The sequence below is a fragment of the Eleutherodactylus coqui genome, chromosome 3, assembly GCF_035609145.1.
Source record: "Eleutherodactylus coqui strain aEleCoq1 chromosome 3, aEleCoq1.hap1, whole genome shotgun sequence".
In the NCBI taxonomy this organism is placed as follows: Eukaryota; Metazoa; Chordata; class Amphibia; order Anura; family Eleutherodactylidae; genus Eleutherodactylus; species Eleutherodactylus coqui.
The window spans coordinates 7,384,706-7,411,081 of NC_089839.1; the positions used below are offsets into that span (position 1 = coordinate 7,384,706).

General features: G+C 43.2%; 1 long non-coding RNA gene across 1 annotated transcript in view; it reads left to right on the top strand.

The window, feature by feature from the left end:
* The first annotated feature begins 2,634 nt into the window (after window positions 1-2,634).
* The window catches only part of LOC136619693 (uncharacterized), a 49,112-nt gene continuing 25,370 nt past the window's right edge, over window positions 2,635-26,376 (top strand). The window contains exons 1-2 of the long non-coding RNA XR_010790996.1: window positions 2,635-2,844; window positions 3,357-3,512. This is a non-coding gene — a long non-coding RNA (uncharacterized lncRNA). The remainder of the gene's footprint in view (window positions 2,845-3,356; window positions 3,513-26,376) is intronic.

Below are 26,376 nucleotides of genomic sequence, written 5' to 3' on the forward strand. Positions count from 1 at the left end.
CGCTTTCTTCCACAAACAGCGCCACTCTTGACCATGGGTTGTGTCTGGTATTGCAGCCTTGTCTCATTCACTAGAAAAGATACGTTTATTTCTGCAGGATGGCGTGAATCGTTCTTACGGATGTCCATACACATTAGATGGATGTTGGCTGATGCTTGTTGGGTCAACAGCTGTTCCTTCTGATTCCTGCATTTGTGTTTTCAATGGGGAATAAGCTACTAACTCACTCCTCCACAACAGCTCATCACCCATGGGATCCAACATGCCGCTTCGTTCCGTTCCCTGGCACCTGCCATCAGCAGACAATTTGGACACCCCTATCCCTATGAACTTTACATAACTGTCAGGGCCTACCGGTTGAACTGCCTTGTATCTAATGTGCATGGGGTAAGGCGCAGGTGGACGGCGACAGACTCAGAATGCGGATTGCATTTACTAAAAAAAATGTTAGCATATAAAGTCTCATAAGAGGCCTTCTTTTATCACTTTTGCATACACCAGGTGCCCTTTTCTGTGGATGCCTGCTGTAAGGATATGACTTGCCTGTCTCTCTGAAGAGTGCTGCCATAGCCCATCTGTCCTTGAACTCCGTTATTATCCAATTCGATCAGTGGGTCCAGCATCTGGCCAGCTCTGACACTCTGTGACCACGAGGCCACATCTTCTTCTTTTGTGGTTCCGACTTTGCACACTAGTTGCTTTGGTAGCTCTTCTCTGGATCACATTACTTGTTCTGCTCACATGTGCACTGACTGCCGCTACTCCACGTTTCTCCTTCCTGTTTGGGCCAGACCTCCTTCCTTGGCCGTCCTGATTAGGACTCTAGTGGCCTTCACTGTGGGATACGGGTGCACTTGATTGAAATACTGCAACAGCGTCTCTATGTATTACATGGGCACCTATAGAGAGCATCAACAGATAGGCAGATCTAGTTGATTCTAAGTTATAAAACCAGGTCTCTACGGGCCCTTTTACGGAGGACGTGTATCGCTCAGTCAATCACAGGATTGTGCATAGCTGAATGATAATCGTTCCCTCTAAACTCTGCAAACGACTGGAGGACAAACATTAATTTGCTTATTGTCCATTGTTCTGATTATGCAGGCATAAAAACCCTCCGGCAGTTGGTCCGTGTAAACAGGCAGTCTATCATTTATGAACGACTGCCTGTTTACTCTGAATTTAGACGGGCGGCCTGAAGTGATCCCCGAGCCCCTCTGCCTGCATTCAGTGAGTGATTACCATCTTGTGTGAAAGCACAAGAGCGATTATTACTGGGACGACTGTTGGGCGCTTAAGTGCTTGATAGTCGACTCGTGTAAAAGCGCCCAAAGTTGCATCGCGATCAACATGGTTTTATAATGCCTTGCATTTATTACGTATTATTCACATGCAGTGCGGCTTTTAACGCCGGGGGAGTCCAGGGTGGCAGTACCAATGTGGGTCACTTTTTGAGGTGCATGGCAGCCCACCGAACTATTATGGCATTATTAATAGGTTGATGGTCTGCATGGTGCACTACATGTATCAGGATGGTCTGACACTTTGTATCTTCTCTGTGCAGGAGTATACACCAAGCAGCCACCCCCTTCTATATTAGGAAGCTGTGTGAGTGGCTGTCTCATCGGTGTCCTCCACAGGTGTAATTGGCTCCCTCATTTGGCAGTATGGCTGCCTGCATGCTGAGGTGGTGCACATGTTTGCCCTTCTGTGTCAGTAAGTATATGGCCGTTTTCAGTGATTGTTGGTTTTATAATGTGCAACTAAACCCAACAGCGCTGTTATAGAGTGTCCAAGAGCTCTAATGTAGAGGGATGACTCCATTGTCCTTTGTATTATATAAACTTTCTTTTGAACAGTAGTAATGGTATACTGTGCCTTTAATAGAGCCGTGCACAGAGGCAGGGAGTTACAGTTGCAGGATGAGCTCAGCCTCTTAGGCTTCTTGATTTCTGGTGAAAGAGGCCAAAGACCAGTAGAGAAAGAGATTGGAAAAGTGCAGGACACAATTCTGGACTCCCTACTTCATAAGGCCTATGCAAACTTTCTCCGCATGCAATACCTGTCTTTTTGGGTCCTGCCCTGAATCTAAAGGGGGCGTGGTTTCCTCTTCGAGGGGGGCCATTCACAAGGAGCGACACTCTGAAAGGGAACACTGCCCAAATTTCTGAGCTCTGAACGCTGGTGGAACTTCTCACGCCTTGTTTATGCTGTCCTGGCATACTCTATCGTATTCCAGGTGACGTAATCTGTAAGCTTTCTGTGACTGTTCTTCTGCTGAGCCACAAGTGAGGAAAACGTGTTGCCGTTGAGTTCAGTAAGCTGTTAGCAGGCAAGGAGCTTCGCTTCCATAATCTTATTTCTCTCTATGTTGACCCCACCAGTGCGACCTCTGACCACCTCACTACATGGCCCATATTGTGGGGATGTCTGGAGCCTGAAGGTCTTGGGGTGACAGTCACACCTGTACCCCTGTGCAGCCACCACTTGTTGCCCTCACTTCCACCCCTACCCAGCCAGCCCATCCCCAGACTTGTCTACATTTTCCATACCAGGTATGCAGAGAACGGTCTGCAATACTTGGCTCTGTATTATTTTAATCATTTTCCTCTTCTTCTGTTTTCATTCAGTTGGTGACCATTGAATCAATTGGGGTTAATGGAAAACAGTTCTACCATCGAACAAAGCGTCAACCTACACACGACACATTGTTGATGGAGGACACCAGAGGTTATGCAGAGTGCAAATGTTGGGTCAAGAGCTTCTGCACAATGACAGAAGGACTATGAGGACAATATAGGTCACCACGGGCCAATGCATTGTCTTCTCAGGACTCAACACAAAGTAAGGTGACTTATGCTAATCCAATGCAACCAATAAGATTAGACTTTTTGACACAAAATTCCTTAGAATCAATATTTGATTGGTTACTATGGGTTGACTGGAGTTGTATGTAATGATGCAATGGAATGAATTGAGGCTCAATACAAAGCAAATTTGGTTCCTCAAACCAAGAATGAATGGTGTCTTAGAGGATGTGAAAAATGGAACGGCCTTTGGCATCCATCCTCCCTTCTAGTTGGACACGCGATCTTCTTCTGCCAGATATTCTAGGATCGGATTGATGGTTTTCTACAGTAATTAAAGCATTATTCTGTTAATTGCTGAAGTTAACAATACCATAAAAACACACTGACTTTATGCCATTAGCCTGATACTGTGCAGCCAAGAGCCACAATAAAGCGTCCTGTATGATTAATTATCCCGTTAGTATCTAATTGTTTGACATTTCCTCAAAGTAACAATAAAATATCATCTGATGATAATTTAGTTTTATTGTTTCCTGTCCTCACCAGACGGGCAAAAGCCATGAAGTACTCCGAGGCCAAGTGAGCATGTTAGAAAGTTTATCTTGAAATGCAGCTTTCTCGTCTGATTACAGGAAGGAGCAATCGCTGCGATTGCTCAAGGGTGTCATTGAGAAGGTCGTCACAGAAAGGTCATCAGGAGAGGTAAACTTTTTCTTCCTTCCTCGTTAAACAATGTCACTCCTCCCTTTTGTGCTGAGTCTCTGGAAACTGTGTGGGTGGATATTTCTGCCTTGTTGTCATCAGAACTTTTTGTTTTGTTTTGTATGTTTCAAGAAAGTTCTAAAACGGAAATAATATACTGTATATCGGTCTTGTAATATGTTAGGATTCCATCATAATATGTACATGAACAGTCACTTTATTAGACCCCCATCTCGCAGCGTGTTGGACTCCTTCAGACCCGCAGCAGTTCATCACGGTGGTAAGCAGCACTTTCACTCAGGTTCGGGGATCGGATTGGTTGCTGCAGGTCCTGAGGCTCGGCTGAGGACTATGGATACCTTCCCATCCACTGTAGGCGCTTCTCCTCCACTTTTCCCGCTCTGCTCTGGGATGATGGCGGTCCCTTGTTTATTTGTTCTATGCATTTCACAGTACAGCTGAGAAATTAACCCATTAAGGACCAAGCACAGTAGATTTACTGCGCTTGGTCCTGGGCTTTAATCCCATCTGATAGCAAAACTATGGTGCAGGAATCAAGTTCCTTCTTCTGCCATTTATCAGGAGCAGGTCGCGTCTTCAGCTGTTAGTCACAGCCGAGGACCCTGAAGAGAAAGCAGAAGTAGTTTGTAACCGCTTTTGCTTTCTCTCTTGCAGGCTACATAGCTCTCAATGAGCGTTATGTAGCAAATAGAGAAAGCGGAAGTGTTACTTCCGCAATTCAACCTGAAGATCCCCAGGTGCCCCTGCCACAGCCGAGCTGCAGGTCCTTGCACACCCAGATGAGCTCTGTTAGTGACTACCGTCACTTATATGACATCATAGGGAACATACATTTTGAAAGAAAAGTTACAAAAACAAGTTTTTAAAAAATTACAGAATAAAAAAAAAATATGGACATAAAAAAAGAAAATGACCCGCCGCCGATGCCAACCCAAACCGTCTCTGTATGCCCCCTGTAATCCGAGACTATATAAATTATTTATCAGCACATCTGAAGCAAAATGAAGAACCTCTTTCTGCACTTTATTGTAGCATAAATATACTACTTTTAAAAAGAAACTATAAACTTAAAAATCTCTTTTTTTAACTTTTTTTCCCCTAATATAAAAAAAAGCCAGTGAAAAAAAGATACAAAAATAGCCCCATATGTGACGGGGGAAAATGCAACAAAAATAGGGCAGTAAGACCACGACATGGGGCAAATCCTTAAAAAGTGTCCGGTACTTTAGGACCAAAAACATCTTGGTCTTTAAGGGGTTAAACTGTGTAAATAACAATAAAAAATTAAAAAGTTGAGTTGTTCTAAAACTTTTGACAGGTAGCGTATATATAGATAACAGACTATTCACAATACATGATCGGCTGTGACTATCTACTTCATGTCCCTGCACAATGACTTCTGCACAGAACATGCCTAGAACAGTCCCCCATACAAGTCATCGGGTCCCCTCCTGTCCATTGTGTGAATGGCCCGTGAGGCTGCCATAAAGAATGCAGCTCAGGCAATTTACAGCAAGGAATTAAGGAGAGTCTACTTAGAGAGTCGGAGGAGGAGGACGTGTAGTAGGAGGTCAGCGGAGCGAGCAGCTACAACACAAGATTTTCCAGCAAGTAAGCTAGGATTCATCAGCTCCCTAGTCTGTCCGCAGTGAGGAGGAGAGAAGCTGGGCCCCGTTCCACTAAATAGTGGGTTACACAAAACCCGGTGAAGTCAAAAGATCTTCATCCCAGTAACTGCATCAACAACTTCCATCAACAACTGCATCAACAGATAACTAGGCGGGTATTATTTTACCTTGACGCCACTGGAAGCTAGGGGTTTGACAGGAGGAATACCCCCCTCACACTCCTAGCTCCCTATAGAGTAGAGGCAGGAAGGTCCTAGGAGGTGGTGGATCTATTTCTGCCTGGCGTGGAGGGTTACTATAATTCTTAGCCTTACATTATTACCTGTAAATGGTACGATATTACAGTGGGAACATGCCAGCATTTACTATAGTTTACAAGTATAGTAACCCTCAGGCTAACCCTCCACGGCACACAGAAATAGATCCACACAGTGCAGCGTTTCACCTGAGTCACGGGTGGCATTTGTGCCAGGCATCCCACCCAGCTGCCACCTCATAGCTCTGTCCCTGGCGCTGCCTCAGCCCTCTGCCTCACACGTCCATCCCTGCCGCCATCTGGGCTCCGTCCCGGCCACCGGCTGTGATCTCCGTACTGTACTGCATCTGAACTTTGTCCCGCTCAGCATTTCTGCCTTGTGTGCAACCCTGCCAGTGCCTCGGCCGTCTCTGCTACCCGGCGGCTGTTAGCTCCGTGGCAGTGGGCGCGTATGTGGTCCGTGACGGCGGCAGCACTGCCTGCGGCCGCTCCATCGCTTACTTGTCAATGTTTAGTGCCCTTCTTGGACCTGCTGCACAACAACCTGTGCAACCAATCAGGAACAAGGGGCGTCACCCCCTGTCAACCTTGCCTCCACCAGAAATTCCTGGTGGCATCAAGATACAATAATACCAACTAGGCCTGTGGGAACCGCTACTGTGTCACCTCTAGAGATAGAGAGAGTGTTGAAGAGAGAACTGTGTTTGTTCAGGATTCAACTGTATTGCATCATGTTGTCTAAGGCAAAATTCATTGCTCTGCTCAAGACTGTCATTGTTATACCCTGTTATTGATTTAAGAGCTTTAGTAAGCCGTGCACTTCCCATTTACTATTCAAAATCTACCAGGACTCGTGTCAAGTTATTTCCCGCCATTGACTCTTACAGTCCCGGATATAGTGCTGGCGTCACGTGACAGACCACCGTTCACTATAAGAATAATATTATTTTTTGTGCCACTGTGTGGTGACTGAGCGGGAAACCTTTTGCTGCACTTTGTGGGAAAGATTGCAGAGCCACTTGTGACATCCATCTTGCCATCCCCGTGGTTTCCCCTCATTTTGGCACGTCTCGCTCGGGCACTGCATATGACCACCGTCTTAAAGGTTTCAGGACATGTTGGGGATCATGTGTGCAACTACATGGGGTGCACCTGGGCCCAGGAGCCCTAGGGCGCCCATACAGTCTCTTTTCACCATTTTGCAAACCAATACTATTAATGAACTTTATAGTTGGGGGCCCAGTTCCAAATTTTGTACTGGGGCCCAGCAGCTTCAAGTTTCGCCTCTGTTGAGGATGATTGTTCTGGATTAGTGGGGGTCCCGGTGGTTGAGTCCCCACCAGCAAGCTATCCCCTGTCCTGTGGATACAGGATAACTTGTCAGGATGGGAATACCCCTTTAACTAACTGCAAAGTAGTTAAAATGACAGATGGAGTTAATTTTGGCATTAGTGTTATCCCGGATAGTGTGGTGGCTACTATACTAGTCAATCAAAATTGCATTGTGTCCCGTCGGTGCACAGCTGGATCTTCTCACTTCTAGAGGTCCATGAATTGTATAATGAAATCCAGTTCTAGGTTGAGTCTTGTGTACTTCTCCATGAACGCCTTGATCCGCCTCCTACTTTACGAGGTGTCCTCGATGTCTTTCACTCCTGACACCCACCTTACAATGACATTTCCAGCCTGCAGTCTGCCCGCTCCCAGGCGGCATTCTAGACTCTTGACGATATATCAAGAAATTCCCATTTTCTGAAGGCCCTGTGGAATTTCAGCCTGAAGGTCTTACCATTTCTTTTTGGAAGTTTGACAGGAAAAGACAAGTTATCCATTTATAATAGGAGAGCTCCCTGTCCGTAAATCAGCTCTTTGTTTCCAGCGCACCTGGCGGAGCGCGGCCAATATTATATGATTTTAATAATTTTGTTGACGCGGTTGGGAGGGATCGCTGACTATCAGCGCAGGATAATGTTGCAGAAGTTTATACATGAATGACTGCACATGAAGTTCAAAGATGGAGGAAGGCTGCAGTAAATTATCCCACCTGGGTCATAATGACCCCCATTACTTATGGAGCACGGAAAACTCATATCAGCTCATCCATACGGGGAAACCATCAGCAGAAAATGACGACTCCATTAAATCACTTTTTTATTCTTAAAGGGGTCTTACCACTATGACATTCATCTCCTATCCACAGGACCCCCCAGCGATCCTGGGATCTGTGTGCCTCGAATCCTCCCTGAGAATGGAGCGTTGGTGTGCATGTGTGACCACCGCTCCGTTCACATCTATGGGGGCCAATTAATACGGGGCCAATTTTTATCTTTGCTATGGGGCCCTCAGTCAGTAAGCGGTTGCATGGTAATGCATTGCTATGACAAATGGCGAGCATTCAGTACTCCTCTCTCCCACAGGAGTATTTCACGGCAGTTTTCTGTGCTGTCAACAAGCTGAATTCTACACCAACCAAATACCGCAGACAGAAATTTAAATTAATTTTCACACCAATGAGAGCGGCGCACAATCCAAAACACACACGAGGCGCTCGCCGAGACGACGATTCTAGGAATGACTCCCTATAAACTTCACACCATGCAGACAAATGTGCAAAGCATGTAGAAATGAATGAGTAGTGTATATATATTACCGCAGAGCCACACAACATGTCATCTGGTAAACTGAGAAAAGCGGAATCATATACAAAAGTGATACTGTGTACACTGATGGATACTATACTACCGCTGATAGGAGCAGTCACATAGGGGGCAGTGTTATAGTAGTTATATTCATGTACATAGGGGGCAGTATTATAGTGGTTATATTCTTGTACATAGGGGGCAGTATTATAGCAGTTATATTCTTGTACATAGGAGCAGTATTATAGTAGTTATATTCTTGTACATAGGGGGCAGTATTATAGTGGTTATATTCTTGTACATAGGGGGCAGTATTAGGGGCAGGAATAGGGGCGAAGGACGAGAACATCATCCTCCCACTATATAAGGCACTTGTCAGACCTCACATGGAATACTGCGTACAATTCTGGACACCGGTGCTCAGGAAAGATGTCACAGTGCTTGAGGGGGTTCAAAGAAGAGCGACTAAACTAATACATGGAATGACGGGACTGGAATACCCAGAGAGGCATCAAAACTGGGATTATTTACTCTAGAAAAAAGAAGGTTAAGAGGCGACCAAATAACCATGTATAAGTACATGAGGGGACAACACATGGATCTCTCCCGCGATCTGTTTACACCCAGGACCACGACGGTAACAAGAGGACATCCGCTACGATTAGAGGAAAGTAGGTTTCATCACCAACACAGAAAGGGGTTCTTTACTGTAAGAGCAGTTAGACTGTGGAACTCTCTACCGGAGGAAGTGGTGATGGCAAAATCCATAGAGGAGTTTAAAAGGGGACTTGATGTCTTTCTGGAGAAGAAGGATATTACAGGATATAAATATTAGGTTAAGCGTCAATCCTGGTATATAGGCAGGTAGGAACTATTAGGGGTTGATCCAGGGAACAGTCTGATTGCCATTAGGGAGTCGGGAAGGAATTTTTTCCCCAAAAGGGCTAATTGACTTCTGGCCTTGGGGTTTTTTGCCTTCCTCTGGATCAACACAGTAGGATAGACAGGCTGGACTAGATGGACAATGTCTTCATTCGGCCTTACATACTATGTTACTATGTTACTATGTTACTATGTATTATAGCAGTTATATTCTTGTACATAGGAGCAGTATTATAGCAGTTATATTCTTGTACATAGGAGCAGTATTATAGTGGTTATATTCTTGTACATAGGGGGCAGTATTATAGTGGTTATATTCTTGTACATAGGGGGCAGTACTATAGTAGTTATATTCTTGTACATAGGGGCAGTATTATAGTAGTTATATTCTTGTACATAGGAGGCAGTATTATAGTAGTTATATTCTTGTACATAGGGGCAGTATTATAGTAGTTATATTCTTGTACATAGGGGGCAGTATTATAGTAGTTATATTCTTGTACATAGGGGGCAGTATTATAGTAGTTATATTCTTGTACATAGGAGCAGTATTATAGTAGTTATATTCTTGTACATAGGAGCAGTATTATAGCAGTTATATTCTTGTACATAGGAGCAGTATTATAGTGGTTATATTCTTGTACATAGGGGGCAGTATTATAGCAGTTATATTCTTGTACATAGGAGCAGTATTATAGTAGTTATATTCTTGTACATAGGAGCAGTATTATAGTAGTTATATTCTTGTACATAGGGGCAGTATTATAGTAGTTATATTCTTGTACATAGGAGGCAGTATTATAGTAGTTATATTCTTGTACATAGGGGCAGTATTATAGTAGTTATATTCTTGTACATAGGGGGCAGTATTATAGTAGTTATATTCTTGTACATAGGGGGCAGTATTATAGTAGTTATATTCTTGTACATAGGGGGCAGTATTATAGTAGTTATATTCTTGTACATGGGAGGCAGTATTATAGTAGTTATATTCTTGTACATAGGGGCAGTATTATAGTAGTTATATTCTTGTACATAGAGGGCAGTATTATAGCAGTTATATTCTTGTACATAGGAGGCAGTATTATAGTAGTTATATTCTTGTACATAGGGGGCAGTATTATAGTAGTTATATTCTTGTACATAGGAGGCAGTATTATAGTACTTATATTCTTGTACATAGGGGGCAGTATTATAGTAGTTAAATTCTTGTACATAGGGGCAGTATTATAGTAGTTATATTCTTGTACATAGGGACAGTATTATAGTAGGTATATTCTTGTACATAGGGGGCAGTATTATAGTAGTTATATTCTTGTACATAGGGGCAGTATTATAGTAGTTATATTCTTGTACATAGGGGGCAGTATTATAGTAGTTATATTCTAGTACACAGGAGCAGTATTATAGTAGTTATAGTCTTGTACATAGGTAGCAGTATTATAGTAGTTATATTCTTGTACATACGGGGCAGTATTATAGTAGTTATATTCTTGTACATAGGGGCAGTATTATAGTAGTTATATCCTTGTACATAGGGGGCAGTATTATAGTATTTATATTCTTGTACATAGGAGGCAGTATTATAGTAGTTATATTCTTGTACATAGGGGCAGTATTATAGTAGTTATATTCTTGTACATAGGAGGCAGTATTATAGTAGTTATATTCTTGTACATAGGGGGCAGTATTATTGTAGTTATATTCTTGTACATAGGAGCAGTATTATAGTAGTTATATTATTGTACATAGGAGCAGTATTATAGTAGTTATATTCTTGTACATAGGAGGCAGTATTATAGTAGTTATATTCATGTACATAGGGGCAGTATTATAGTAGTTATATTCTTGTACACAGGGGGCAGTATTATAGTAGTTATATTCTTGTACACAGGGGGCAGTATTATAGTAGTTACCTTCTTGTACATAGGGGGCAGTATTATAGTAGTTATATTCTTGTACATAGGGGGCAGTATTATAGTAGTTATATTCTTGTACATAGGAGGCAGTATTATAGTAGTTATATTCTTGTACATAGGGGCAGTATTATAGTAGTTATATTCTTGTACATAGGGGGCAGTATTATAGTAGTTATATTCTTGTACATAGGGGGCAGTATTATAGTAGTTATATTCTTGTACATAGGAGGCAGTATTATAGTAGTTATATTCATGTACATAGGGGCAGTATTATAGTAGTTATATTCTTGTACATAGGGGGCAGTATTATAGTAGTTATATTCTTGTACACAGGGGGCAGTATTATAGTAGTTACCTTCTTGTACATAGGGGGCAGTATTATAGTAGTTATATTCTTGTACATAGGGGGCAGTATTAAAGTAGTTATATTCTTGTACATAGGAGGCAGTATTATAGTAGTTATATTCTTGTACATAGGGGGCAGTATTATAGTAGTTATATTCTTGTACTCAGAAGCAGTATTATAGTAGTTATCTTTTTGTACATAGGAGGCAGTATTATAGTAGTTATATTCTTGTACATAGGGGGCAGTATTATAGTAGTTATATTCTTGCACATAGGGGGCAGTATTATAGTAGTTATATTCTTGTACATAGGGGGAAGTATTATAGTAGTTATATTCCTGTACATAGGGGGCAGTATTATAGTAGTTATATTCTTGTACTCAGAAGCAGTATTATAGTAGTTATCTTCTTGTACATAGGAGGCAGTATTATAGTAGTTATATTCTTGTACATAGGAGCAGTATTATAGTAGTTATATTCCTGTACATAGGGGGCAGTATTATAGTAGTTATATTCTTGTACATAGGGGGTAGTATTATAGTAGTTATATTCTTGTACATAGGGGGCAGTATTATAGTAGTTATCTTCTTGTACATAGGAGGCAGTATTATAGTAGTTATATTCTTGTACATAGGGAGTAGTATTATAGCAGTTATATTCTTGTACATAGGGGGCAGTATTATAGTAGTTATCTTCTTGTACATAGGAGGCAGTATTATAATAGTTATATTCTTGTACACAGGGGGCAGTATTATAGTAGTTATATTCCTGTACATAGGAGGCAGTATTATAGTAGCTATATTCTTGTACATAGGGGGCAGTATTATAGTAGTTATCTTCTTGTACATAGGAGGCAGTATTATAGTAGTTATATTCTTGTACATAGGAGGCAGTATTATAGTAGTTATATTCATGTACATAGGGTGAAGTATTATAGTAGTTATATTCCTGTACATAGGGGGCAGTATTATAATAGTTATATTCTTGTACATAGGGGGTAGTATTATAATAGTTATATTCTTGTACACAGGGGGCAGTATTATAGTAGTTATATTCTTGTACATAAGGGGCAGTATTATAGTAGTTATATTCTTGTACATAGGGGGCAGTATTATAGTAGATATATTCTTGTACATAGGGGGTAGTATTATAGTAGTTATATTCTTGTATATAGGGGGCAGTATTATAGTAGTTATATTCTTGTACATAGGGGGCAGTATTATAGTAGTTATATTCTTGTACATAGGGGCAGTATTATAGTAGTTATATTCTGGTACATAGGGGGCAGTATTATAGTAGTTATATTCTTGTACATAGGAGGCAGTATTATAGTAGTTATATTCTTGTACATAGGGAGCAGTATTATAGTAGTTATATTCTTGTACATAGGAGCAGTATTATAGTAGTTATATTCTTGTACATAGGGGGCAGTATTATAGTAGTTATATTCTTGTACATAGGGGGCAGTATTATAGTAGTTATATTCTTGTACATAGGTGGCAGTATTATAGTAGTTATATTCTTGTACATAGGGGGCAGTATTATAGTAGTTATATTCTGGTACATAGGGGGCAGTATTATAGTAGTTATATTCTTGTACATAGGTGGCAGTATTATAGTAGTTATATTCTTGTACATAGGGGGCAGTATTATAGTAGTTATATTCTTGTACATAGGGGGCAGTATTATAGTAGTTATATTCTTGTACATAGGAACAGTATTATAGTAGTTATATACTTGTACATAGGAGGAAGTATTATAGTAGTTATATTCTTGTACATAGGGGCAGTATTATATTGGTTATATTCTTGTACATAGGAGGCAGTATTATAGTAGTTATATTCTTGGACATAGGGGGCAGTATTATAGTAGTTATATTCTTGTACATAGGGGCAGTATTATAGTAGTAATATTCTTGTACATAGGAGCAGTATTATAGTAGGTATTTTCTTGTACATAGGGGGCAGTATTTTAGTAGTTATATTCTAGTACATAGGGGGCAGTATTATAGTAGTTATATTCTTGTACATAGGGGGCAGTGTTATAGTAGTTATATTCTTGTACATAGGGGACAGTATTATAGTAGTTATATTCTTGTACTTAGGAGCAGTATTATAGTAGTTATATTCTTGTACATAGGGAGCAGTATTATAGTAGTTATATTCTTGTACATAGGGGGCAGTATTATAGTATTTATATTCTTGTACATAGGGGCAGTATTATAGTAGTTATATTCTTATACATAGGAGGCAGTATTATAGTAGTTATATTCTTGTACATAGGAGCAGTATTATAGTAGTTATATTCTTGTACATAGGAGCAGTATTATAGTAGTTATATTCTTATACATAGGGGGCAGTATTATAGTAGTTATATTCTTGTACATAGGAGGCAGTATTATAGTATTTATATTCTTGTACATAGGGGCAGTATTATAGTAGTTATATTCTTATACATAGGAGGCAGTATTATAGTAGTTATATTCTTGTACATAGGAGGCAGTATTATAGTAGTTATATTCTTGTACATAGGAGGCAGTATTATAGTAGTTATATTCTTGTACATAGGAGCAGTATTATAGTAGTTATATTCTTGTACATAGGAGGCAGTATTATAGTAGTTATATTCTTGTACATAGGGGGCAGTATTATAGTAGTTATATCAGTCTGACATTCAGACTGATATATTGACATGATATTTTGATCGCACTTACTGCATTGCTCACTTTAAGGCAGGTTAGATTGTTCTGCCTGCTAGAGGGTTCGGGTGGGCTGCTATTGTATTTCCTGCTATCTCATCACACTGTGTTACACAATGGATAATCTCAATGTCTCAAGTAAATCCAAAATCTGAAGTTGTTTTATTAATCCAGTATGTAGAGTAACTCTGATCTCCTCACTGTAAGTTAGCACTTTACCACCCGTACTACCCAGAAGGGTGAAATTGAAAACACTTGTGTTTTCCCCTCTCTCCTCTCCCCGTCAGCAGATAGCCAATCATAGTCGCTTATGTTTCAGCTTTGGAAGCCACCTCATTATTCTGGGAGATAACTTGGCTCGGCGTCACCTCACCGTGGTGCCATCTTGTCTGTAAAACACACTGCGAAGCATTCACTGAGGATTTTCTGACCTAGAGAGCAGAGGAGTCTCTATAAATTCTGATTTGGAGCCATTTCAGGCTTTTTCTGCATTTCGAAAAGCCTTTCATCCTCTGAACTGTGTTATTGTAAAAAGTTTCATTTCCAGAATTAACTAATTGTCTGATAAAATCTCACACAAAAACATGGCAAAAAAGAAAATAGTTCTGCTAAAATGTTAATAAATGTGTCATTTTTCAGGGTGGATTTTACCCCTCCGGCCAATTCCAAGTGTGTGGGATGACCTGGCCTTTACCGAAGCATTGTAATGCCGCGATAATCTTTAAGCTCTATTAATCCTGTGATACTTAATAGCGATAGAACTCCGAGCGGGGATCTAACTGAGTAATTTTCCTGTCTTCTTCACCCTTCCTTTCAGATATGTTTCATTGTTTTGGGGGTTATCATGATTTTTTTTCCCGAGGCATGTTTTATTTTATCATATTTTGAAAGGCCCACCCGGGTGTGTGGTAAAGATCCAACAACCTCCGGAGAGACGTAATTATTTGGTTTCAGAAACAGATTAATTACTCACAGCTTACATAATGTAAGATTGGGATCATTCACAGCATTCTGTGGAGAAGCGAGATACATGTGCTAGATCTTACTGTAACAGGGGTGTTCTTTTAGGTTTTGTTAAAGTTTGTACTGATATGTCTATTGTGCCTTTAAGGCGGAGGGGAGTGAGGAGGTGGAGTCTCTGCGCGGGACAGGAAGTAGTCAGCGTAAGGCTATAACAGGAAGATTAGGCTGTGTGTCTTGAGTAGTTCTTCTACTTTTGTAGCTCTCCTCACTACGATACCTGACAAGAAGACTATGACTTCGATTTTTATGCAAACTTCAATACTGACTGAGCTGAGTGCCCCCATTACTAGCTCGGTTATCCACACCTTCAAGGCAGCTATGCTTTATGCCCAGGAGCTGAGAAGACTCCCTTGAGCAGCTGAGGAGGAACAGCTAAAGCCGTACTGGCATTTTGGCTCCTGAATCGTGTTAGATAGGTTATACTTTGATTTTGGAAACATTGGAAATCCTGTACTGTCCTCATTCCTCTCCTGCTACGTAGGTGTGAGCACCTATTCCCCGGCAGACTGGGGTAGGCAGAGACAATTTATTCTATGCCCTAAGCCAAATACCAAACTCAACCGAATATACACTATATGGAAAAAAGTATTTGGACACTGCAGAAAATCAGCAAATATGCAAATACTGAGTTCTCATCATTCCCAGCCATGAGAGCCTACTGGCACCACCGTCTACCTACCTGGACCAGGAAACATTAGTCAAACTGAAAGACCTGGGCCTGGCTTTGCTTGTTCAATCCTAGGCCTCTTCCATACTTTCAGAGCCCGGGCTACTCTACTATCTGACCCCAACCACACTCCTAATATAGTATCTCAGGATTGAGTTTAGTATTCTGTTCTGCAGTGGCGGATTAAGTAGAGTACGGGCTCTGTGCTGTTTGAAGCAGAGTCGACTGGACCTTTGACTTCACTCGGGACAGGGATTGGTCCAGGTGGAGTTCTACAGGATTTGCTTACCAGTGACATTGGTGATGCAGTTTTGGCTGGTGCGTCAATAGAATGGGAATGTAGTAGGGCCAGGTATGGGCATGTACTGAGTGGGGGCCACAGAGGGCCCAGGGAGGGGGTCCCATTCTGAGTTTCGCTATGGTGCCCCATGAGTTCTCTGTACGCCCCTGCTCAGCCCCATTGACTCCAAGAATGTCTTTCTTTTGCTCATACTTCCTTCGTTCTCCCATATGAACTCTCCTTAGATTCTACTCTCAGCAGTGTGAATGTGTGTAGTGGGCGATCTCCACTGCTCACTGTCGGTCAAGTCTGATGTCACCCTGTAGCGGCGTGTTGTCTTCCTACTGATTTTACTAATGCAGTGTGTAGTATATGATGAAACATTCTTGTACCTTTAAGTGGGGTGGGGAGTTGTAGTTCTCTCTCTGGGCAGGAACTCCTAGCAATCCAGGACATCGATAGACATTATCTTCACATAAGAAAATCGGATAAATAGGAAAAAGTTATTCCAAATCAACCAGTTGGATGTATTTTATTTGTTCTGCTGTTGTTACATTTATAAAAAACTTTGTAAGCGTCAGAATGGCTTCTGGCAACAATAATGCATACAGCTGGCACCTGTGGTTGCCAATTTGCTGCAAGACCACAACCTGACCCGGTGTGGCCTGATCCCCGCCACAAAGGCCTGCTGGCTCCCTCCAGCTATATGGATCGTGAGACTTTGGTCACCCTAAGGGACTTGGGCCTGGCTTTCCCAACTCCTGTCCAAGCCTCTACTCCATCCCCAGATCCCGGGACCGCTAGCATCAGCCACATCCCTTCAACCCAGTGACAGTGAGCTTTGGGGACAACCCACTTGACACATTCACAGCACCAAGAGTCAAATCTAAGAAGATCCCATACAGGGAATGGGGGTTATATGTCACCTGTCCTGTCCAGCTATGAAGAGGAGACTGAATGCAACGATGGTCACACAAGCGCTCTATTCACTCTCAATGGGACTGCAGGCATTTCCATCAGCTGAATTGAAATGAATGGAGAGTCGGCTGCGCATGCTCAGCCAGCACTCCATTCCTTCTGACGTCACTGCGGGGCAAGAAGCGACCTCGCAGTGACAGGTAGAGGGGGACGGTGTTTAGCATGCCATTGTAAAGGGGTATGACAAAGGAATGTATACTGTTTGTGCACAGGTGTTGATGATGACACTGTTCTCTATTGCATTCAGTAACAGGCATGTGAGGCTGAGCAAACTAGAGTTTTCACTGTTTTGTAATGTTTTGCACTGTTCAAGCTATTTGCCCTGGGAGTCTGGGGGAGAGGCCGCTGCCTTGCGCTCTGCGTTGGTCCCTGTTTTCCTAGAAACCAGAGTAGATAACTAGAGGTGGTTCCACCCTGCTGCAAGAGCAGAGCAGTAGAGAAAGCTCAAGACTCGGCAGAGAAGCTGTGAAATTAGGAGAGGAGGTAAGAGTGGACTACTGGAGGACGAGTATGCTCAAGTGAGGCTCTGCCTGCAATTTGATTAATTCCTCAATGTAGTTCCTTTCTCTCTTCCACCTCCTGGCTGCAATTGCAGTTCTGCTGCAATTTTCTAATTACCTAATGAATACTATGCACTGGTTTCTAATTTGACAGCTCTGATCACAAGAGCAGCATTGACCAATCAAAGAACAGGTGTAGTGCATCGATAGTGCAGCGTGAGGTAGGGTGACCCCAGACACATGGCATACACTGAGGAGCTGGGAGGGCAAGATGCTGGCTTGTTATGGCAGCACTTACCACGCTTCCTCCCGGAGGGATGCCCACGGCCAAGGCCAGGGCAGCGCTGGGCCTCTTCCGGACACCCCCGGCAAGGGGATGCCCAATAAACATTAGGACAGGTGAAGGGGTTGTCACGGGTGACGCCACCGTTCCAGCATGAATATCGGTGGGGAAATAACTGAGCCACAGACAGTGGTAGAGTACCTCAGGTTCCTGGGAATGATCATGGCCTGGAAATAAGTTTACTTGATAACTTCAGCAATACAAAAGGCAAAAATGACAGATTTGGAAAGTGCAGGCAATAGACAGGCTAGAGTACCTTCACACGGTGACCCAGACTTCAGGGCACCTGTGTGTGATGAATTGAAGATGCGTACCTTCACCTGGCAGTCACAGACTTCAGTACGCTTGGGTGTGAAAGACAATGATGTCAGATGAGTACCTCTGCACTAGGCCTTGGGTTGAAACACTCACTTGTTGCTTACTCACTCTCTTTTGGGGGCTCACTCCTTCTTCATAGATCCAGACACTCGGGAAATCTCTCCTCCTCCTCTTCCATGAGGTGCTCCCATATAGCAGGACCTCCTGACTCTGATGCCAGAAGACATGGAACTCCTTTCCCGCTCTTAATCACTCACATTTATAGCCTCTATCATACAACGTGACAGGATAGAAATTGTTACTTTTGCTGTCAGCTCATACATTGCAGACATTAACCCATCACATGATGCAGCTGTGCAATATACATAACAGAATGACAAGACAGTTTTGCACAGAGCATCTACATAAGACATGCATGTATGACATTTATGGAGGGGGCCAGGAAAGCATGTACTAGGCCACTACAGTTTTCCCTTACTTAAAAATAAGCCGACCCCGGCGCCACTAAAACAGAGTGTATGAATCTGGAGTCGCTCTATCTTCAGTATGTTACTTCCAATGCACCTGAGAAGCCTCTGCACAGTCACGGAGTATGCAAGGCAAAACCTCTAAACACATCTCCTACCCCTGGTTACCTATGTGAAAGCTTAACCCACCCCAAGTGTACTGTGACTATAAGAAGTGTCATTTCTGAGTGTGGCTTTTTATTTATGACAGCATGTAAGGAATATTGCAAGTACATTTAGAAATTCTACTAGGCTGAACAGAATTCATGGACACTAGTATTGCTATGGAGCACATTCATAACTCTTCTCTCCAAAGACTAAAAGAACTGAGATAAGTGGAATGACCATCACTTTTTCTTTTGAGGATAAATCACGCTGTGACCAAACCAAAAATTATAAAGGGCGACTGTCAGGAAAAAGAACCAGAAACGAGTAGAATGACCATCACTCTCCCTGGAAAAAGTAGAAAATCAATGGCACAGTCAGTAGCTTAAGTCAATACCGCTATCCGTGATTAAAGAAAAAGGTGAAAGGAAGGCCCTGCCCACTGGGGCAGACTAGATGAACTGCAAACACTGAGACGAGACATCGGGAGCGCAAGAAACCTCCAGTCATACACATAAATCATACATAATATACACGTGGCTTCATGCACACGGGGGCATTTCTACTCTAAACATATTTAAATTAGCATATCCAAATTAGCATATTACATTCATGGGAAAATATATTACTTTCAATTAGACGTGAGCAAGTGAAGTACACAATAACCACTGTATTGAACATCATCCTGCACATGACTTAAACATAACATTGCATAACTTGATGAACTTTTCAAAATGAAAAACAGTAAGAGAAGACTATGCAAGGGCAATAAAACTTTTGAGTCCTTTTGGGGTATCAAGGGGCTCAACTGGGGTCAGAAACAATTGTCTCTTACGTAAAGAGTCTTTTTGCTTAAGGGAAAAGATGAGGCTGGATTGTGGTGCTCACTAGTATCTCCCCTTTTTACTCTGAGCCGGTGGTCCGTCCAGTAGGGAAAGGAGTGCTGTCCCATGAATGGATCCCCAGAGAAGTGAGTGATGAGGGACTCTACGGGTCTCGTACACACTAAGTCACAGCCCTAGGGGGAGTAGCAGCGGGGTAAAGTTCCTCAGCAGTTGCCGGACTTGAGGGTGAAGGGCACAACTCCCTCCATAGGTGCAGGTGCTCCCAGGCACTAAAATACACCTGTACCCTGGGGTCCTCAAAGTCCCAGACAAAGGGACGCAATCCCGGGGGTATAATGGCCCGGGCCACCCTGTTGGCCCGGTGGATAACAATCCAGGGGAGAAGTGGCTGCTCTCCCCATAAGGCAGCAACTGTGGCATCGGTCTTGGCCTCAGGATGTCTGTGGACGGGATCACAGGGAGAATTACTGATGAGTCTATCCATGGGGCCATTTTCTTGGGGCCTAGCCAGTTGGAAGGGTCTTAGGTATAGCCACTGCTTCTTTTCTATTACGGCCTCCTGTTCCACCGACAGCTCTGATTCCTGGAGATCCTTTGGTTCGCTCCAGAAGAATTGAGGCCATGGTGCTGGGTAGCCAGCAGCCACACCCAATATCACCTGGCTGGTGCGAGTCATGGGAGAGAACATCTTCACCCTGCAAAGTTTATTGAAGGTCTGAGGTAAGGAGTCTGCAGCCACAGGTAACTCCTCCCCTTTTGGGTTACTGAAGGTCACTTTAGTGGGGGGTCCTCCCCCTACTTTGCACCTGGCCAGGGCGCGGTCCTTTTCATGCTAAATTCTTGGTGGGAGTGAGTAAGCCAGAGAGGAGCGCTGGTGGTTGAGCACCATTTTGAATAGTCTCTGTCAGAACGTATAGCGCAAACACTTGTAAATCATTTAAACATTTTCTCTTTTTGGATAGTACCTCTGCATTACTGCAGGCATGCCTCTGTGGCACACAAGATTCAATCCTGCTCATGACGCCAAAAGCCGGGGAGCGCTGATTGAGGGAAGCCTTTGGAGGAGGTAAAGTGGAGCGCCACACAGTATGAAATCAGCTGTGGATATGCAGCTGATTTCCAATTAAAATCTGTACCAATGCTACAGCTTTTGACTGTTTTTTAGATGCGAAAATGCTGCAGACATTCTTCAGCATTACTGCGATGTGTTAACATACCATAAATCGGCTTGAGGTAGGCTGCCACATGCAGAGTGGCCACAGTAGTAATAGTGTCCGCTATATCGGTCCCAGTAGTAAAAGTGAGCCCTACAGTGGCCTCAGTAGTAATAGTGTCCCTTATATTGGCACCAGTAGTAATAGTGACCCCCACAGTGGCTTCAGTAGTAATAATGTCCCTTATATTGGCACCAGTAGTAATAGTAACCCCCACAGTGGCCTCAGTAACAATAGTGATTTCCACAGTGGCCTAAGTAGTAATAGTGTCCCCTATATCAGTCCCAGTAGTAAAAGCGATCCCCACAGTGGTCTCAGTAGTAATAGTGTCACTTATATTGGCACCAGTAGTAATAGTGACCCCCACAGTGGCCTCAGTAGTAATAGTGACCCCCACAGTGGCCTCAGTAGTAATAGTGTTTCCTATATAGACCCCAATAGTAATAGTGACCCCCACAGTGGCCTCAGTAGTAATAGTGACCCCTGTATCGGCCTCAGTAGTAATAGTAACACCCACAGTGGCCTCAGTAGTAATAGTGACCCCCCCCCCCCCACAGTGACCTCAGTAGTAATATAGCCCCCCCCCCCTGAAACCGATATACTTACCTCCTTTTGGTCTTCAGAGTGCTGCTGCTCCTTTGCTCGATGCTGCTATGGGTGGAAGTGTGTGCGCCCTAACTCCTCCTCCCTTCTCCTCTCCTCCTGCGGAACTAAGTAGGATAGGTCAGGAGAGGAGGATCCCGGGTGCACACACTGCCATTAGTGTGTGCATCCCGCAGCAGCACCACTGAGTGGTTACCAGTTGGGGAGCTGCGGCACCCCGGCTGATATTTAACTTCATGGTCGCCCTGTGTCCAAAAGTGAGACAAAAGGCTGTCCTGCTTAGGTAACCTGGGAAAAGCTGGCCTGTCCCGCCTAAATCCGGATGTCTGGTCACTTTACCTAAGGCCATTTTACACGGAGCGATCATCATTCAAAACTTTGTTAAAGCAAGCGAAAATGAATGAATCATTCAGTGTAAACGCGGCCAATGATCAAACAACGAATGATAAATCGTTTCGTGTTTCGTTCATGTTATACATAAAAGTCATGGTCGGCTCACTAATTGGTCAGTCTATATGCCGATCGTTCAGTCGCTCTCACTTATACACAATGTGATCGACTGAGCGATTTCTCCTTTGAACGAGCCAACGATATAACGTTTGGTGTAAACGGTCTCTCAGGGCGCCTCTACATGAGAGTATGTGCAATTGTGCTACCCACATACACTCCTATGGGGACCTTTGGTGCACAAATGCGCAAAAAAGTAGGACATGCAATGTTTTCTTTCACATGCGTGAAATCTGCATGCAAAAAAAAGAAATGAGAATGAACCCACGGAAATTAATGGGTTCTATTCTCTGCATATTGTGCACGCTAATACGTACACAAAAACTCTCGTTTGAAGGAACCCCTACAGATCACAGCCGATGGCTGGAGGTCTCAGCGGGGGGGGGGGGGGGGGGGGGGACACTTTGTAATCATCTTATGACCAAGGGGCCCTTCAAACAACTCAAAAAAATCTTTTATCATCAGCCCCAAAATTCATCAATTCAAAAACGTGCATTCTGAGCGGCCGTTAATGAGTTCCGCTTCTTTAAAAAGAAAAAAAAGTTAAAAAAAAAGAAGGGTTTTTCCTGTTTCACGTTCTCGAGCCAAAAGTTCAGAAGTCAAATAAATAACTTCAGAGAATTAATTTCAACTCTGACATGGTCATTAAAATATCACATCTGACACTTACCTTGGGAACGGGATATATATTTTTTTCTCTGTTACCAAAAATGTGTTTGCTAAACAATGTTTAATTGAGAACAGTGCGTGTCGCCGGCCCGCGGGTGCAGCGTGCCAATTCTGAGCTCATGGACCGGGGGCCAAGAGAGTCTTTTTGTTTCTTCTGACAATACTTCATCATTGTGCTGTAACTGTTATGAAGACATAATCTCCGAGGAATACACAATCACCCATCTGGAACACGAGATACAGGAAATTGGGACTGTCAATAGCGATATCCCAACATATACTTTGCATCTTGTAGCCATTTTAACACCCTGACCCCGTAAATACAACCATATGGCGGTGAATTGAATGCAGGCTCCACAGAGCCGCCTGCATAAAACAGCGCAGAATTACATTTACATGCTATTAATAATCGGCCGGAACATAAAATCTGCTGCATTTCAATGACTCTTTTTATGTTGCTCATTATACGACAAATAATGTTGGCGATTCGGCGGAACTTTAATACGTTTGACCGGGAATATATTTATTTTAATTAATTACATTATTTTTATAGCCACATAAAGCATTTTTATGCAGGAATTGTAACTATAGAAAGGACAAAGGGGAAAACGAACAGATATTAGATCCATAGCTGGGAGCACTGAAGACCGGACTGCTATGGCGGCCGGCGGTGCCTCTGCCCGCCAGTCTGGGCCATCGCTATTCTCTGTCCTTTCTGTGCAGCAGACACTACTCTGTTCCTCCAGCTCCCAGTTCTGTCCGTAGGGTCTGTATGATCAACCCAACCCAGTTTTTACATCACCATCCAGTTTGAATACCTCCAGGGTGTCTGAGCAATGGCTTCCACTTGGTCCAGTGAAGGCGTTCTTGTTTTATGTTTGATTCTCATTTTTGGTTAACAAGGTTTTTATTCGTTTTTTGGAAAGGTCAAAACATATTAAACATGACTTTCAACATTACATTCATTTAAATAGTCAGGGGGTTACAAAGTTGGGCAAAATGCCCAAAATTACATCTCAGGTGTTATTTCTTACAGAATAGAATAAAGTAAAAAAGTTTTATTCCTTTATTAGATAAACCCCTACTGAAACAAAATACAATCGGGCTGAAGAGAGCTGAACCAAGAGTGACATTAAGGGAGAAACAAGTATAAAGACAGTAGGGCAAACACGTAAGGAGAGGATCAAGGGGTGGGGGGTTCTGCTTGTAGCTTGTCATATCGGTGCACTTGAGTTGAAAGGGTACAAAAAACTCTTCTGTTGATTTAGCTCCGTAAATATATACCTCATATATTTATTGGGGGAGTAGAGGATATACTTGAAGGTGAGCTAGAGACCCCTGGGAGGGCTAGAGACCCCTAGAGACCTTGAGCTAGAGACCCCTGGGAGGGCTAGAGACCCCTAGAGACCTTGAGCTAGAGACCCCTGGGAGGGCTAGAGACCCCTAGAGACCTTGAGCTAGAGACCCCTGGGAGGGCTAGAGACCCCTAGAGACCTTGAGCTAGAGACCCCTGGTAGGGTCACAGATGTAACTGTTGGGTTCCATAGATGCATAGTGAGCGAGTATTGGTACCAAGGTGACCAGATTCTTTCATATACCGCTTCACGGTCCGCAAGGATAGCCGCCAGTTTCTCATTAACCGTAATCCATGACAGTTCTATTTTAACTAAATCAACACTAACTGATGTTTTTCTCCAGGAGCTGATTCTCACTTTTGATCCTTGCCTGCATACCCAGCTCTTACAAATTTTGCCTGCCCCGACTTTAACCTATACCCTGACACTAATTTTGCCTGATTGTTACCTGCCCCGACCCTCTACCTGTCTTATATCATATTGCACGAATTCTGCAAATTCCTCCTGGGCCAACTGTCACCATACTGTGCTACTTCTGGGGAAGCGACCTGGAAGAAAGGGTGGAGAATGAAGACTAAAGGAGGTCTTAGTGCGGCCCTCAGGAGTAGCTCAGTCAAACCAGTCAGTGGCAGAACCCACAGTGTTACAGTGAATCTGTAGTTGAGCGTGTAAGAGGGTCCCTGCTGAAGGTCAACTTTACTGACCAATTTACTGACAAATTAAACTGACCAGTATACTAGATATTGATGAGGAAGGCGCTTTCCTGTGGAATGACTGAGATGTTTTCGGGTTGTGCCAGTCACTAAGAAGGGATATTATCTGGCGTTACTCATAGCCTTTATGCTGATACCTTCACCAACTGACCAATAGACTCCAATATGTATGTTGCAAAATGCTCTGCACACAGAGATGTAGGGTCCCAAGCCACCAGGTGGCCAACAGAGTTGAAGTCCAACTTGTTGATATATGAGGTTCTGACTCTCTAAGGGCCACTCAATTAATTTGTCGCAGTATCAATAGCAGCAGTATAACTGCAACCACACACAGGTCAACTTGCAATTTACGGTGCAATACATTTGAGGAAGGAAGACTCTCTCGACTTATCTTCCAAAAACCCATTGGTCTTGATACTGTCCCTCTTAAAGGGGTTGTTCAGTTCTAAACTATTGATGGTCTATCCTTAGGACAGGCCATCAATAGTAGGTCAATGAAGGTCAGTCACACAGGGCTCCCACTGATCAGCTGTTCACCATGCCAGTGCGCTCATGAACTAAGCTGGTTTCTGCAGGAATCAGACAAGTATTTTCTTACTGCAGTGGCCAGGCTGGGCATTACAGTCACAGTTCCCATTGAAATAAATGGAAACTTGGCCTGCAATATCAAGCCTGGCCATTACAGTAAGAATGGAGCTGTCTGCTTGCTGGGGAAATGAGCTCAGTGCACAAGCTTCCTGGCTTTGATGAACAGCTGTTCAGTGGGGGTCCTGGCAATGGAGCCCTGCCAATCTACTATTGATAACCTATTCTGAGGCCATTAATAGTTTACAACTAGCCAACTCCTTTAACACAGTCTTTCCACTCACTCTGCTGGACTTGCATGAACAGGGAATTGCTAGGTCTCAGGACAGCTAGTCTCCCCTAGCCACCCGCCAGTCCCTTTCTTTCTAAGTCCCTCCAGCAGTAACACCACACACAGCACAGCGCATTCTCTAATGCCCTCGCATCACCCGCTTACAACAGCAGGGGGCAGAGTGTGGGAGGAGTGAAGATGTGCTGTGTGCAGTCTTGGGTCATGTCAGTCTAATCACATGACTGCCTTTACTACTGATGAAAGGAGTTACTGGGGGGTCATTTTAACCAAGAGTGGTCACTATAACTAAGTGCGGCCACAGAGTGGGGTCGGTATAACCAAAAAGCGCTGTTGGGTCACTATAACTAAGTGCGGCCACTATAAGTAAGAGGAGCCATGGGGTGGTCACTATTTACTTTAGGGGGATTACTGAGAGGGGCATTGGGGCTAGTGGAAGGATGACAGGAGTGCTGAAATGAACTGTAGCTGAAAATAGTCTGCATGGCATTCTGGGCCCAGAGAGAAGAAAAACAAAACTGGACATCACCAATTAGAGAAGACGCCACCAATGATCATTGGAGGTAACTGCGCTGCAATCACTAGAGGTAACCATTTTGAATGGCACACTTTAGACATGGGAATAGACAAGAGAAAAAGAGCTCCTGCATGTCTGAAGATTGGATTTGAAAAGTTGTTTTGAACCAAAAGCATCACTGCCTGGGGAGGCAGAGCCAAGAGAGAATTCGGGGGCTGAAGATTGGAATAAAGGCCAAGACTTCTCGCTGCTTGCCACCATGGTTGTACATATTTGGTTTTTAATAAAAGTTCTGCATCAAGAAGTGGAGTCACAAAAAGTATTTGTTAATGTCAGGCCACTTAAATCAAGAGGGCATATCCCCCGCTAAAACTATATCCCCCATACGACAAACTGATGGTAAAAATGTGAGTGCAGACTCTGTCAACTGACTCCAGCTGAAGCGTTCTGAGCCCTGTAA